Below are 16,672 nucleotides of genomic sequence, written 5' to 3'. Positions count from 1 at the left end.
CCTCCCCATCTAGGCTTTGAACAAAAACCCTCATCTAGAAATCCTCCTCATTGACATCCAAGTTATCAGCATAGCTATAAAAGGACTCAAGGTGCTCTTCAGCTGATATTTCTTCAGAACGAGTAAACTTTGGCATGAATTCTTGATAATCTCCTGTAGGCATGGCATTTAGAGGGGTACGCAAGACTAAGGGCCCATACCTAGTAGCAACTATTCTTTCTATCTTTGTAAGGGCCTGATGGCTTGCCATGACTGAGGTATTCGAAAGGGATACTGGTGAACCGAGTGGAATGAATCAATGAAAAGAATGACAGAAACAAAGGAATATGATGGACAGCATGGATACTTCTTTCAACTGAGGTTTGAAAGGGAAATGAATGACTAAGGAGCTGTATGAATCTCTGAAGGTATTTCTACACAAGCAGAGATACATAAAAATTTCAAGGCTTACCTGATCCTGATGCTCCTTTCTGCAATGTTATCATCTGCTTAACGGTCTTCTCAGAATCAGGCACTGGTTCAGCTGATGATTTCTGAAAATTTCTTCTAGCATGACTCACCAACTGCTCCAAAACTGCAATGTGGAGTCGCCAAAAGGTGGTCTTCCACCAATGGAGTCGCTAGACAGATGATTACAACCAAAAATTGTGTTCAAACCTTGTCTGTCATCAAAGTTTGAAGCTGAGTCGTTCTCCCAGGGAAGCTGAGCTTCAATTCTCCTCTCCCCGGCAACGGCGCCAATTATTGTTATCACCCCAAGAAACTCACCTAGGTTGTATATCAGTGATGCTCAAGAACATTACAAACTCAACAAAATGTTGGATAAATGTTGGATGAATGAAATAAATGTTGCATATTCAAGACAGATAACCACTTCTACTCTGCTGGACCCCAGACATGGGTGAACACCCCCAGACTACAAGGCTTTTAACCACCAATTACTCATAGTTTAAACAAAATGTGATGATGGAGAAGACTGAATACACCATCAGATACACAGGACCCTGTGATGGCCAGTTGCAACCAGTAAGGAGGTTTGTAAATCTATTATCTAATAAATAGATAGGATGACAGCTCTCTAGTATTAAAACAACAAAAACCTGTAAGCAAATTCAATGATACATGTTAAATTCTAACATAGAGGTGGGATGACAGCCCCTCTGATGCTAAACATTCACAACACATGAATAAATGCAAAACATGCACAGCCTGGGACATAGAAGAAATGAAAAGTGAGCAAATGACAACAAAAGAAGCTTGTATTAGTTGGAAATGAAGACCAGAAGCTGCAGGTCTCACAGTAGTTACAATCTCCAGGAGTTGAAGCTTACAACACAATAACACTCATCAACCTATTACATTGTGTTTCTGGGTATATACAGAATCTATTTACAAAATTTGCTCTGCTGCGCTATACAAGGAAGGATAATAATGGGCCAACAACCATATTAACTCTTTGGAATGGGCCTCTGCCATGATCTAACTGTTTAATGAACAAAATCGGCTTTCTCTGTCATTCTGTGATCCTTCTCAGGCAGATGAATTAAAAAAATGAATGAATCCCATGCCTGATAAATGTTTTTCACAGCTCAAGGTCGTCCTATTTGTCCTTCGGGCATTTCCTTTAAATTCAGTTGCTGAGGATCTATTGTGCAGGTACAGGGTAGCTGATGGCTTCATCCTTCCTCGGGTAGCAAAGAGCAGTTGGGAGTTAAGGTTTCATGGTGGAAGAATGAGCAGGGCGGGAATAAATCTCAGCCGTTGGATCGCCGAGATCAAAGGCTGGGATCGTTGGCGGGAGGAATCGGGAAGAAACAGGTGGAGCAATTATAAATCGTCGGATCACGTGGATGAATAGCGGAGATTGCTTGGAGGAAGCCATCGGGAGGACGTGTAGGCGAAGTGAATAAGGGTCGTCGGATCACCACTTCGCAGATCCAATGGTGATCGCACGGGAAAGTTGCGCGGAGTTTAAACGACAGGGAAAGGTGGTTTTGTGCGACGGGTGGTTTCCCCGCACCGCCTACCGGGGCTCGGTGGTTTTCGTACCGCGAGGCGTGATCCTGTAATAAAGCGCCGCGTGGCAGCCCAAAACCACCACCCCCGCGGGTTAACGAGCGGGCGGTTCGCGGCGGGGGAAGGTGCGACTGCCGTCGGATCTAACGACGAATGTTTGGATGATAAGGAAAGTGCACGAGGTTTAATCGTGCGGAAAAAGGGCTGCAGAGCGTTATGGAGGGGTGGGTCACATGAGTGCGGGCTCATGAGTTTAGTGCCCGAGGCCTAAAGAAAATGAGCTATACAGAGTTTGTAAAGAAAAACAAAGGCTACAGGGGAAAGAAGAAATTGTGGAAACAAAGCAGAGAAATCAGGGCTTAGAGAAAACACAGGATTAAACTGATTTTTGAAGGAGAACGAGGGACAAAGGAAACCAACAGCTACGAGCACCCTTCTTGGTACAAACCAATCATCAGCCCTGAAGTTGACCTTTAACCACTGAAAACTATAGCAGAGCTAACATTGGGTTCTTCTGGGGATGAGATCCTCCCTGTGAAGTCTCAAGAACCTGCAGACCAATGCCTTCATACAAAACTCAGCTTTAAAAAACATTTGCCTGGTATCCATTGGGCATGGAGTCAAACAAGGTTCAAACTAAAACTGAACAAGAAACTGTTTACAATCATTAAATCCTGAAAACTCAAAACTTCAAGAATTTCCCATCTGGTGGGCCATCAAAATTGCTTCTTGTCATCCTGTTCATCATATATCAGCAAGACAGGATTTATTTGATCCTCCACCTCAAACAATTTAGGACATTTAAGCTTGACAAGCAAATATAGATCAATTTTCATTTCCCTTTTGTATATTTTCCTCCTCGAATGTTCTTTAGAGGAGCCTTTGAACATCTGCTGGATAACCATGAATGCTGTGTATTTGTCTGTGTCTTTTGTAGTCTGCACAACTAATATGAAAGATGCACCATTATTTTCTTGTGCAGGGGACACAGAGACATTATCTGCTCCTGAATTTTTTTGTGAACAATGCTCATCCAAGGAGGAGTCCCAAAACTATACATTTTCTTCCTATGTCATCTGATAAGCTACCCTTTTAATCTGTGTGGAAGCCATCTGAGTAGGTATCAAAATATCAAGACTGAGATGATCAGTTTCAGCCTTGAGCATTGGATTTTTTTCTGCCTGAGTGTTTAAGTGGCAACTTGGAGGGATTGTTTTTTGAGCAGACAGAGGGACAAAATATGATGGGGAGCTTTCTTCTCCCTTCTTGATTACTGGGTTGAGCTTGATAGCAAGCTGTTCAACTTGTAGATATGCATAGCCATTAGAAGATGTGCTGGCCTTAGGCTCGAATTCTTGGGAGAAGGGATCTACTTCAGGCTGCCACTGCTGGTCAACTTGTTGTTCTGCAGCTACAACAAATTGTTGAGCAGTGCCTTTGGATATTGCTTTTTCATATGCAGCCCTTGTTAGGAAAGGAGCACCTTCCAAAACATGGACCTCCTCCTCATGCCGCACCTCTTCCATTACTATATTCTGTAGAAGGGGCCTTACCACATTATCCTCATTTGTAACTCTGTTTCTCTACAAAATCTGTAAATTCTACTGTGTTTCTCTATATGAATTTGGCTTTGGAAGAGAAAAGTCACAAGGAGCTCCTGCTTCTTCAGAATACTACTCAACTTTTAACTTGGAAAATTCAGAGGTCAAAAGCTCTATCATCCTAGCTAATTCATCAATCTTAGGATCATAGGATGATGAGGATTCTTTTCCCTGTCTTCTCCCTTCAGCATCACCTTCGAGTCTTTTTGCAGCCAGAATTTTTGTTTCAACTTCAAAAGCTGCATCTTGCATATCAGCTAGAGAAGCACATCTCCTTTCTCTTAATAGTAGGCAGAACTAAGAATCAAAGGCATTAGAATAAAAAATCATGGCAGAAGCAGGGGTAGGTCTTATTTCGGCTGGCATTCTGCTGTACATATGATTGAATCTGATGTTAAAATCAGACAGCAGCTCACCATCTTCTCTCTGCAAGTTTCCAAATTCATCATGATAAAAGAGTAGATATTTATTATTTCCCCAGTGCTTTAAAAATACATCATCTAAAGCATCAATGTCTGCAATAGACCTAGGAGTAAATTTCTGAACCATTTCCTAGCCTCCCCATCTAGGCTTTGAACAAAAACCCTCATCCAGACATCCTCCTCATTGACATCCAAGTTATCAACATAGCTATAAAAGGACTCAAGGTGCTCTTCAGCTAATATTTCTTCAAAACCAGTAAACTTTGGCATGAATTCTTGATAATCTCCTGTAGGCATGGCATTCAGAGGGGTAGGCAAGACTAAGGGCCCATACCTAGCAGCAACTATTCTTTCTATCTTTGTAAGGGCCTGTTGGCTTGCCATGACTGAGGTATTCGAAAGGGATACTGGTGGACCGAGTGGAATGAATCAATGAAAGGAATGACAGAAACAAAGGAATATGATGGACAACATGGATACTACTTTCAACTTAGGTTTGAAAGGGAAATGAATGACTAAGGAGCTATATGAATCTCTGAAGGTATTTCTACACAAGCAGAGATACATAAAAATTTCAAGGCTTACCTGATCCTGATGCTCCTTTCTGCAATGTTATCATCTGCTTAACGGTCTTCTCAGAATCAGGCACTGGTTCAGCTGATGATTTCTGAAAATTTCTTCTAGCATGACTCACCAACTGCTCCAAAACTGCAATGTGGAGTCGCCAAAAGGTGGTCTTCTACCAGTGGAGTCGCCAGACAGATGATTACAACCAGAAACTGTGTTCAAACCTTGTCTGTCATCAAAGTTTGAAGCTGAGTCGTTCTCCCAGGGAAGCTGAGCTTCAATTCTCCTCTCCCCGGCAACGGTGCCAATTAATGTTATCACCCCAAGAAACTCACCTAGGTTGTATATCAGTGATGCTCGGGAACGTTACAAACTCAACAAAATGTTGCATAAATGGTGGATGAATGAAAGAAATGCTACATATTCAAGCCAGATAACCACTTCTACTGTGCTTGACCCCAAACATGGGTGAACACCCCCAGACTACAAGGTTTTTAACCACCAATTACTCACAGTTTAAACAAAATGTGATGATGGAGAAGACTGACTACACCAACAAATACAGAGGACCCTGTGATGGCCAGCTGCAACCAGTAAGGAGGTCTGTAAATCTATTATCTAATACACAGACAGGATGACAACTCTCTGGTATTAAAACAACAGAAACCTGTAAGAAAATTCAATGATACATGCTAAATTCTAACACAGAGGTGGGATGACAGCCCCTCTGATGCTAAACATTCACAACACATGAATAAATGCAAAACAGGCACATCCTGGGACATAAAAGAAATGAAAAGTGAGCAAATGACAGCAAAAGAAGCTTGTAATAGTTGGAAATGAAGACTAGAAGCTGCAGGTCTCATAGTAGTTACAGTCTCCAAGAGTTGAAGCTTACAACACAATAACACTCATATAACACCCATGAACCTATTACATTGTGCTTCTGGGTATATATAGAATATGTTTACAAAATTTGCTCTGCTACACTATACAAGGAAGGATAATAATGGGCCAACAACCATATTAACTCTTTGGAATGGGCCTCTGCCATGATCTGACTGTTTAATGAACAAAATCGGCCTTCTCTGTCGTTATGTGATCCTTCTCGAGCAGATGAATTAAAAAAATGAATGAAGCCCATGCTTGATAAATGTTTTTCACTGCTTGAGGTCATCTTGTTTGTCCTTCGGGCATTTCCTTTAAATGCAGTTACTGAGGATTTATTGTGCAGGTACAGGGTAGCTGATGGCTTCGTCCTTCCTCGGGTAGCAGAGAGCAATCGGGAGTTAAGGTTTCATGGCGGAAGAATGAGCAAGCCATGAATAAATCTCAGTCGTTGGATCGTAGAGATCAATGGCTAAGATGGTTGGCGAGAGGAATCGGGAAGAAACAGGTGGAGCAATTATAAACTATCGGATCGTGTGGATGAACGATAGAGATTGCATGGAGGAATCCATCGGGAGGACGTGCAGGCGGAGTGAATAAGGGCCGTCGGATCACCATTGGGCTCCGCGGTTTTCATACCGCGGGGCACGACCTTGTAATAAATCGCCTCATGGCAGCCCAAAACCACCACCCCTGTGGGTTAACAGCCGAGTAGGTCGCGGCAGGGGAAGGTGCGATTGTCGTCGGATCTAATGGCGGACGGCTGGATGATAAGGAAAGTGCACGAGGTTTAATCGTGTGGAAAAAGGGCTGCAGAGGGTTATGGAGTGGTGGGTCACATGAGCGCGGGCTCATTAGTTTAGTGCCCAAGGCCTAAAGAAAAGGAGCTATACAGAGTTTGTAAAGAAAAACAAAGGCTACAGGGGAAAGAAGAAATTTTGGAAACAAAGCAGAGAAATCGGGGCTCAGAGAAAACACAGGATTAAACAGATTTTTGAAGGAGAACGAGGGACAAAGGAAACCAACGGCTGCCAGCATTCTTCTTGGTACGAACCAATCATCAGCCCTGAAGTTGAACTTTAACCACTAAAAATTATAGCAAAGCTAACATGACCCAAATGCTTATGCCATAGATCTGTTGAATTTCCTTCTTTTGTGACAACAGCCAAATCTGATTTTCCTATCAGTGTCTTCAATGTGTATAATGTTCATGTCTTGGGTCCTTTGGTCATGACCAATGCACCTTTTGCTAATTTTCCAACCTCCTTTTCCAAAGCTTGTCGAATAGCCTTCATCATCCAGTCGTCCCATAGAGATTAAACTCATGCGCATTTCTGGTACATCCCTGACCTGTTTAAACAATATATCTCATCCATCTTTCATCTTGATTTGGACATTTCCCACTCCAACAATACTGAAAAAATGATTATTCCCCAAATACACTTTACCATAATCACCGAGATTATATGAAACAAAAATATCTTTGCATGGGGTTGCATCGTGAGATGCCCCAGAGTCAAGGATCCAATCAAAGCTACTGCTAGATGTATATACACATGCATCCTCTACTGAAACAGTAAACAAGACATCACCATCTGTGACTACAGCAGTAGTGTCACCTTCATTTGTGTTGGATGACTTGTGATTTGTATTAGATGGTCTCTGATCCTTTTGTCCTTTCTTCCAGTATCGACATTCTTTCTTCATGTGTCTGGGTTTGCCACAATGAAAGCAGATGCTCCTTCCTCTCCTTGATTTTGATCTACCTCTCGATCTTGATTTCCCTTGCCGGCCTCGATCCACTCTCCTACCACGATTAGCTAGAGCTACAGCCTCTCCTCCCTGGTTTTCCGCAATTGACTTCTGTCGCAGCTCCTCATTCATTAAACTACTGCTAACATCATCAAACTTCAGGGTCCATGTAGTTGTTGAAGTACTCATAGCTACAATTAAATTTTCCCAGCTGTCTGGCATAGAACACATTAGCAAAATAGCTCTAATTTCATCATCTAAAATGATTTTAATAGAGGCAATTTGATTAGTAATAATATTAAATGCATTCAAGTGCTCAGCAACTGAAGCACCCTCCTTCATTTTGAGATTATAAAGCTTCTTCATCAAGAACACTTTGTTTGATGCTGTGTTCTTCTCATATAGATCATGGAGCTTCTTCCATAATCCTTTAGCCGTCTTTTCTCCGTACACATTGAAATAAACATTCTTTGTTAAATATTAGCAGATTGTTGCAATCGCCTTTCTATCTAGCTTATTCCACTCTTCATTTGTCATCGATGAGGGTTTCTTTGTTGTGCCCTCAATCGGCAAATACTGATATTTTAAAAGCAGTATATCCTCCATTTCTGATTTCTATAGGGCAAAATTAGCCTCGCTCAACTTCTCCATATCTGTAAGTGTTGTCTCCATTTTCAATCAAATTCATGCCTCAAAACACAAAAACTCCACTTAAAAATAAAACTTTAATTATTACTCCTTAAAATTTAGTAATAATGACCTTCCTCTTTTTAAAATACCCTTTTCAAAATTCCTGCTCCTTTTTAAAATATACTTTTCAAAATTCCAACATATAATTATATATGTTTCATAATAAATATAAAAACATATATAATGTTTTAACCTTTTCACATTTCACACATATATATGGTGGTTTGAGAAAAAAAACTTGACGTATACGTGCAAGCTTGATGTAAAAAAAAAACTTACGAACACCACGTTTCAACTCCAAACTCCACTGATCTCCACGTTTCAAACTCCAACAACATAGATCCACGACCTTGTTTATCTTGCAACAATTGTCTTTTAGTTCTAGCGTTCCTCATCTATTTCCTGGATAGATCCTTCAACGGCTCTAGGGGTAGCAACCAACGATTTAACCAACACTGCCAGAGCAAGGCGATGGCACTAAGCGGCTTGCACGGTGGATACTCGAACCTAGCTCCGATACCACTTGTTAGTGTCAGAGCATACATAATACAAAGTGGATTTATACTAAGAGACTTAGACGACAATAGTAGAGAATAATTCACAGAGACAAGCAAATGGAGAAACAACAAGATTACTTAGTCAGAAACAACGGAATAGATAAAACAATCACTGGAGAACAGAAATCACTTTGCATTACATAACAGGCTTGGGCCTTGGCTTGCTTTCCTTGGCAAGAGAAATTACAAATTTATAGAGGCAGAAGAAGGATCTAGAATCTTGTATGTGATTCAGATAGAGATCTGGAATGATCTAGAAACTACTGGTGCTGTAGGAGGATCTAGAATCCTGCATGAATTTGGCTTCACACTTAACAAATGAAACTAATTCATATTAAAATAAATTAATTACTCCTCTATAAAGAGTTGGCTAAACATAGAAAGTTAGTTAACTAAGCGAGTATTTGAGTGTTGAGTCAAGTCGAGTTAAGTGATAGATGAATTTTAGTGTGTGGTTGCATGTGTATGCATGTCAAGGTGAGTCGTTAGTCGAAAATAATAAATACCCTATACCAGGTTCATTGTAAGTATCATGTTTTGTGTGATCAATAAAAGAGTCGCAGTGTGTGTTTTATGTGTGAATTCATGCTTTGTCTCCTCCGCCTTTCCAACAAATTGGTATCAGAGCGAGGAAGAATGAATTATCAGCCATCCATGTGAAAAGAAAATCATATAATTTTCACGTGGTTTAAACCTTAAAACATCCTACAATTCTATACACGGTGTTATAATGTGTTCATACTTAAAAAAAAATCCGCGTTGATAGTCAAACACTTAGCGCGATTTGAATACACGTGGATTTCTTTGGTATTTGAAGCGTGATAGGAATAACACGGGAGTCTGTCACCGTGTAAGGCGATAGCACGTATGTTATCACTACAACCGGTGTGTTAATCAACAAAAGAACATACGTAATTGCGAAGTGAAAGGAATCGTTTTGCTCACGTGGGTCTTTCTTTCTTTGTTTGGAGCACGAAAAAGTATAAAAGGTTATTTTTATGATTGATTTTATAAAGGGCTTCACAATAGAATGTTTTTTTATTTCGCGAAGGGCGTGTTATATAAAGGCTTTGTTGTTTTTTATATATATATGAAGTTTTTTTTTTTAATTTCTTTTATATATAAAAAATAATTAGGAGAATTTTAAAAAAAGTTTTGTTTCGAAAAAATATAAGTTTTTTTTAAACAAAAAAATTTAGGGTTTTATTGAAAAGGTTTTTTTTTTAAAAGAGTTTTACAAAAGAGAAATTTAGGATTTTTTTTCAAAAAATGTATTTTTAGAGAAATATGGTTTTCTCAAATTTCCTGCCCCAATTCCCACCGTTTAAAGGGAAAGATTATGATGTGTGGGCCATTAAGATGGTGACCACATTGCAGGGACATGATGTCTGGGATTATGTCCACTTTGGGTTTTCACAACCTAAGGATGAAGCAGAAGAGCAAGCTCTCAGTGATACAAAGAAGGAACAATGGAAGAAAGACAAGAAGAAGAATGCACAAGCGTTGTAGCTTATCCAGCAGAGGGTGGACCGAGCAGTGTTCCAGAAGATTATGATGACCTCATCAACAAAAATAGCATGGGATACTTTGGCGGAAAACTATACAAGTATGGCCAAAGTAAATATTGTTAAGTCGCAGAATACTAGGGGATATTTTGAAAGTCTCTAGATGAAGGAGACAAAGGACATCGATTCTTTCATGAATAAGGTCATAACTGTTGTAAATTAGTTAAAGATTTATGGTGAAGAGATTAAAGATCAAACCGTAGTTGAGAAGGTCCTCAGATCTTTGTCTACCAAATTTGATGTTGTGGTAGAAGCCATAGATGAAACCAAATATTTGGCATCAATGATAGTTCATGAGTTGATGGGATCACTTCTATCGCATAAAGCAATGATAGAAAGAAATAAATATTCGACTTCAAAGACTGCTTTCAAAAGTCAGGTTTCTATTTAAAGAGACGGAGCTCGAGATAGAACTAGATTGAGAGGCAGAGGACGAAGCAGAAGATATGGTGGTCAGAGAGATGGCTGAGAAGAGCATGAACATGAAAGTGGAAGCAACTACAGAAACTTCAACAATAATTGAAGAATTGACAAATTAAAGGTGAGATGTTATTATTGCAATAAATTCACTATGCTCGTAATTGCAGGAAGAAGATCGTTGATCAAGGGAACCGAAGAGATAATGTAACTATAGAGATTTCTACCTCCATGTTCTTAGTTTTCCATACCATGCATGAACCTTCTGCTAGTGTGTGGTTGTTAGACAATGGTTGCAGTAACCACATTACAGACAACAAGGATTTGGTTGCAAATTTTGATCAATTTGTGAAAGCAGAGATGAAGTTGGGGACTTACAAGATTATGGAAGTAGATGGCAAAGGAGTGGTAAACATTCTGACCAAGCAGGGGGAGGCGAAGACAATCTCAGAGGTATATTATATTCCTAGTCTCAAACATAACTTGTTAAGTATTGGTCAATTGACATAGAAAAGATACATAGTTATCTTTCAAGGTCAAGAATGTGTTATATATGACAAGCCCCCAAGAGGGCAGCGGATAGCAAAGGTGCAGATGACGAAGAACAAAATCTTTCCTCTAATTATGAATTACACTGGTGAGGTGAATTCTTTTATAGTTGCATGTTCTGATGATTACTAATTATGGCACTTTCGATTTGAACACTTGCACTTTTTTGGTTTAAGATTGTTGTAGCAGAAACATATCGTTAGAGGATTACCTCCCATCAAAGAACCTACTAGTACCTGTGAATGTTGCATCTTGGGAAAGCAACACCATGAAAGTTTTCCAAAGGGAGTTGCATATAGAGCAAAGCAACCTCTTGAGTTAGTGCATAAAGACTTGTGTGGACCAATGAGGCAACAGTCGTTTGGTGGAAATTGTTACTTCCTCACTTTCATTGATGATTATAGTATAAAGACTTGGGTTTACTTCTTGAATCAGAAGTCTGAAACTTTTGCGAAGTTCAAAGAATTCAAAGCCTTAGCAAAGAACCAAAGTGATCGACAGATCAAAGTATTGAGGTCAGATTGTGGTGGAGAATATGATTCAAAGGCATTCCATGATTACTGCAAACAACATGGAATTAGAAGAATGGTATATACTGCAACAGAATGGTGTCGCAGAGAGAAAGAACAGGGCAATTATGAACATGGTAAGAAGCATGTTGAAAGGCATAAACTTGTCTTATGAGTATTGGGCAGAAGAAGTTGCATGTGGTATTTATGTGATCAACAGATATCTTACAAAGAGTGTGATGAACAGAGTACCAGAACAAGAATGGTCAGGTATGTATTGCAGCATATCTCATCTCAGAGTATTTGGATGTGTAGCTTATGCACATGTGCCTAAGGAGCGAAGAGGAAAATTAGATGATAAAAGTGAAAAATGCATATTCACTGGTTATAGTGAGCAATCAAAAGCTTACAAATTGTATAACCCTATCACAAAGAAGACCATAATTAGCAGAGATGTTGTGTTCAAAGAACAAGAGTCGTGGAATGGTAGTATCGACAAAACAGTTGACGCACAAGTGCCATTGATGGAAGAAGATGATGTCAGAGGAAAGGAGTAGCAAGAATCACAGGTGAAGACACCAAATAGAGACACACCAACAAGGACTCCAAGATTTTCAGAGCAGCATGGATCTTCAAGCATATCAACAGATCAAGATTCTCCCAGCAATCAATCAGGTGATTAATCAAGCAATGGGAAGAGAAAGATGAAGAGTTTGAAAGATATTTATAATGATTTGGATGTTAGTTCAAATTTGCATTATTGTCATTCCAACCTTCTTCGTTTGAAGAAGCAATCAAAGATGAAAATTGGGTGCAAGCCATGGATGAAGAAATTGAGGCTATTGAGAAGAATGATACATGGGATTTGGTTGATTTACCAAAGGACAAAAACCTCATTGGTGTAACGTGGGTATATAAAACAAAGTTGAATGAAAAAGGTGGAATTGATAGATTTAAAGCAAGACTTGTAGCAAAAGGATTCTCGCAGCAACCAGGAATAGGCTTTGGAGAAATGTTTGCTCCAGTAGCCAGATTGGATACCGTAAGAGTAGTTATAGCCACAACAGCTCAGAACCAGTGGAAAGCATATCAGATGGATGTGAAATAAGCCTTCTTGAATGGAATTTTAGAAGAAGAAATTTATGTGCAGCAACCTCTAGGATATGAAGTTGAGAGTAATGAAGAGAAAGTTTATAGGTTGAGGAAAGTGCTCTATGGACTGAAGCAAGCACCTAGAGCTTGGCATAGCATAATCGACAACTAGATAATTAAGAATGGATTTTGCAGAAGAAACATTGAGCCTACCTTATACACAAACGTAAATGAGCATGGACATATTTTGATTGTCTGCTTATATGTTGATGACATGATTTTTACAGGTGATTTTAAGATAGATAAATTTAAAGCAGCGATGATGAAAGAATTTGAGATGAAAGATATTGGTCTCATGAAATATTTTCTTTGCATAGAAGTTGAGCAATCTGAAAAGAGAATTTTTGTTTCTCAAAATGAATATGACAAAGATTTGTTGAAAAGATTGAGGATGGAAAATTTGAAACCTATCCCTACATCAGTTGCAACAGGTACAAAGTTAAGCAAGGATGATGTAGATATGTTAATCCAACTCTATTCAAAAGATTGGTTGGCAGCCTCATGTATCTCATAGCTACAAGGCCAAATATCATGCAAGGAGTGAGTTTGATTTCCATATTTACGGAGACTCCAAAAGACACACATTGGAGTGCAGGAAAAAGAATTCTGAGATACATAGCAGGAATTAGAGATTGTGGCATTATGTATGCAAGCACAGAAAAGAAAGATTTGATTGGATACACAGATAGTGATTTTGCAGGAAGTTTGGATGATAAGAAGAGCACTTCTAGTTTTGTGTTCCACTTTGGTTCAAGTGTGATTTCGTGGGCATCTAAGAAGCAGCCCATTGTGACACTTTCGCCAACAGAAGAAGAATATGTAGCAGCAACATCAGTGACATCTCAAATAGTGTGGTTAAGAAGAGTATTTGATGGACTCAAATAGAAACAACAAGGATCAACAATAATATATTATGACAACACCTCTGTGATTGCACTATCGAAGAATAGTGTGTTTCATCAAAAGAGTATGCATATTGATACTAGATATCACTTTATTAGAGAATTTGTGAGCAAGGGAGAAGTTCACTTGAAGCCTTGTAAATCTAGTGATCAATTCACTGATATATTTACTAAGTCATTATCACAATATGTTTTTGAGTTTCATAGAAGAAACTTGGGTGTTGTACTTAGCCTAGCTGAGACATAGACCAATAGGCATGTTTGAGTTTTCATGAGTCATGTTTTAGTTTAGCAGTCGTAATTAAGGGTGGGTGTTAAAATAAGCTAATTACTCCTGCATGAGGAGTTGGCTAAGTTAGTGAACTGAGTGATTGAGTGATTGAGTATTTGAGTGATGAGTCAAGTTGAGTTAAGTGATAAACGACTTTTAGTGTGTGGTTGCATGTGCATGCATGTCAAGGCGAGTTGTTAGTTGAAAAATATAAATACTCTTCATCGAGTTCATTGTAAGTATCATGTTTTGTATGATCAATAGAAAAGCCACAACGCCAGTTTTATATGTGAATTCATGCTTTGTCTCCTCTGACTTTCCAACCATTCAAAACTCATAAACTTAATTTTAAATTAACTAACGCATGATGAAATATATGGGAGGTCCTCTCTAGAGTTCAACAACAAAGGTCTCTAAAGAGAGAGAGAAAAATTCATATTCCTGTACCCGGCAATTAAACATAATGTGAGAAATCTCTCTTATTTATGGTGCTCATTGTTTATTACAACATTGTATTACATATGAAAATGACTCATCATGCGGAAGTCGTGAAGTTGAAATTGGAACATGTTGTTTGTCGGAAGAGCAGAGAGGAAGAGAAGCTGATTGTGGAGTTGGCCAAATCGAATTGGAGCAGATTATCCTGCATCTGATACGTCCCTATCACAATGGATGTCACCGGATCCTCCCCTGCATCAACAAATCCCAGACACAACACCTTATCACTCACCCCCACCATGGAGTTAGCTCCAAAGATCCTCCAAATGGTACCGTTGCTCTGCAGCACAAGGTCAATGGCCGGCACAGCAAGCCCCACGTGAGTGGACCCAACAACGCTCGAGTTGAAACATGCGTTGAAAGGGGCTACCGAAGCAACGTGCGGGAGATTCCTTTGCTGGGCGAAGGCGGCCACGATAGAATTGTAGATCGGGGTTGCTAGTTGCGTGTAATGCACCACGGTGCTCATCTTAGTGCCGCCGCGGCCCCTCATGCCGATTCTCAGCTTCTCTGCATCGATTGCAAGTGGGACACCATTGACATCTATTCTCTGCACAGCAATGTAAAAGTCGTCTGTGTAGACGGTATTCTGGATGAAAGGAGTGTGGCTGAGGCCGAGGGAGAGGTCTCTTCCCGGTGGTGGAAGGAAGACGAGCGGTCCATTGCCAAAGAAGAGAGCTCCAGATTGATTGCCACCTGGCAGACACATGGCAAACTTGCGATTATCACTTAATTTTTTATATTATTTATTTTACGATTTGTGTATTGATAAAGAATTTTTATGTCTTGATTTTCTCTTTAATTAATTTTTTATTTACTCCAGGTACTAATGTTGTTAAATTGATTACATAATATTTAATTGGAATTTCCATCATTTGAATTGCTTCATTTATGTATGATTTTACTTCAATTTGATTGGGATTTCTCTGAGTTGTGAAATTAACATGGTCTGTATTTGATTTACTTATTTTCAAATTGAATTTTCAGATTTTCGGATTTTAATACTTCGTTTTTGATAAAATATTCTACTTTCTACTTGTCTCTCTTAAACTATTTAATTTGCATATGTAATTTTCTCACCTTGATCTTCTAGGCAAGAAATTTCTTCATTTTTGTTTGTGATATTGTTTCCAACTTATTTTTGCATATTTGCATTTATTTTTAGTTTTATTGAAGAATTGCTTTTTAGATAGCTTTCATGTTTTCTAGTCTTACTAAATCTAGCTCCAATGTCACATCATGTAGTGTTATCTTTTTGTTAAATATCAAAAACTTCTTCAATTTTAAGACCAGTATACATATATCTTAAGCATGAGTCTAGATATATATGAAGCATGCCTCTAGAATGTGTTCGAGGGGATCAAATATCTTGATAGGAAAACATTTTCTAGAGTGCAAAATTTGAAGAAAAAATTACACCCCAAATTGCACCCCATATATATATATATATATATTATTTAAATTTTATTTTTAGTCCAAAAAATCTTTGTTGGATTTCAATAAAAATTGACATAAAAAATATGCTTAAAAAAAGAACAAAATGTAAAATAACGAGACTACTTCAAATGTTTTAGCCATAAAAAATATTTTTTCGATTGCTTTATATGATGTATAGATAAGTTTTTTAAACAACATATAATATATAGGTCATCGGCATTAAAATATTTTACATTAAATGTACATTGAAACATTTTATTGAAGGAGTACATTATCCACATTAAATTTGTTTTTTTGTTATTAATATATTTTTAAGTGTATATAAATATTACTAAATCCTACATATTAAAATATTTTATTGACATTGAAATTTATTATTATTATGAATATTTTTAAAAGTTACATATTAATTTTATTAAGAATTGAATGAATGACACATCTCTCTTATTATTCTTATTAGAAATTACTTATATATATATATATATATTTTTTAATTAATTTTTTAATTAGACACTGAATATTTTATTATATAAAATATTAAAATGATTTTTTAACGTATTATATATATATATATATATATATATAAAGTTGATATTGACATAGCCCCAAGGGATACATTAGTTGGTTGAGTTCTTATTGCTAAGTACCTCGTCTATGTATTGGGAGGTCGTCACCTTCTAGGTTGATCTACCTGAATTAGTTAACATAGATCTTCAAATATTTTATTTAAATTATTGCGTTGAAATATTTTTAAAAAGTCTAAAGTTTAAACATTTTACTTACACTTTTTTTACTCCTAATTACTTAATTTCTTTTTAAAATTGATATGAAATTATATCACGTCATGTGGACATTGAAATTATTTATTTATGATTGACA

General features: G+C 38.0%; 1 pseudogene; it reads right to left on the bottom strand.

The window, feature by feature from the left end:
• Positions 1 to 14,393: 14,393 nt before the first annotated feature.
• On the bottom strand, positions 14,394 to 15,065 carry LOC149225841 (putative aspartic proteinase GIP2 pseudogene; annotated as a pseudogene).
• Between the last annotated feature and the right edge of the window lie 1,607 nt (positions 15,066 to 16,672).

Source organism: Pinus tabuliformis, chromosome J (genome assembly GCF_031772625.1).
Source record: "Pinus tabuliformis cultivar Carrire ecotype Pingquan chromosome J, CPIR1, whole genome shotgun sequence".
In the NCBI taxonomy this organism is placed as follows: Eukaryota; Viridiplantae; Streptophyta; class Pinopsida; order Pinales; family Pinaceae; genus Pinus; species Pinus tabuliformis.
This window is presented reverse-complemented; position numbering and strand designations above follow the sequence as displayed.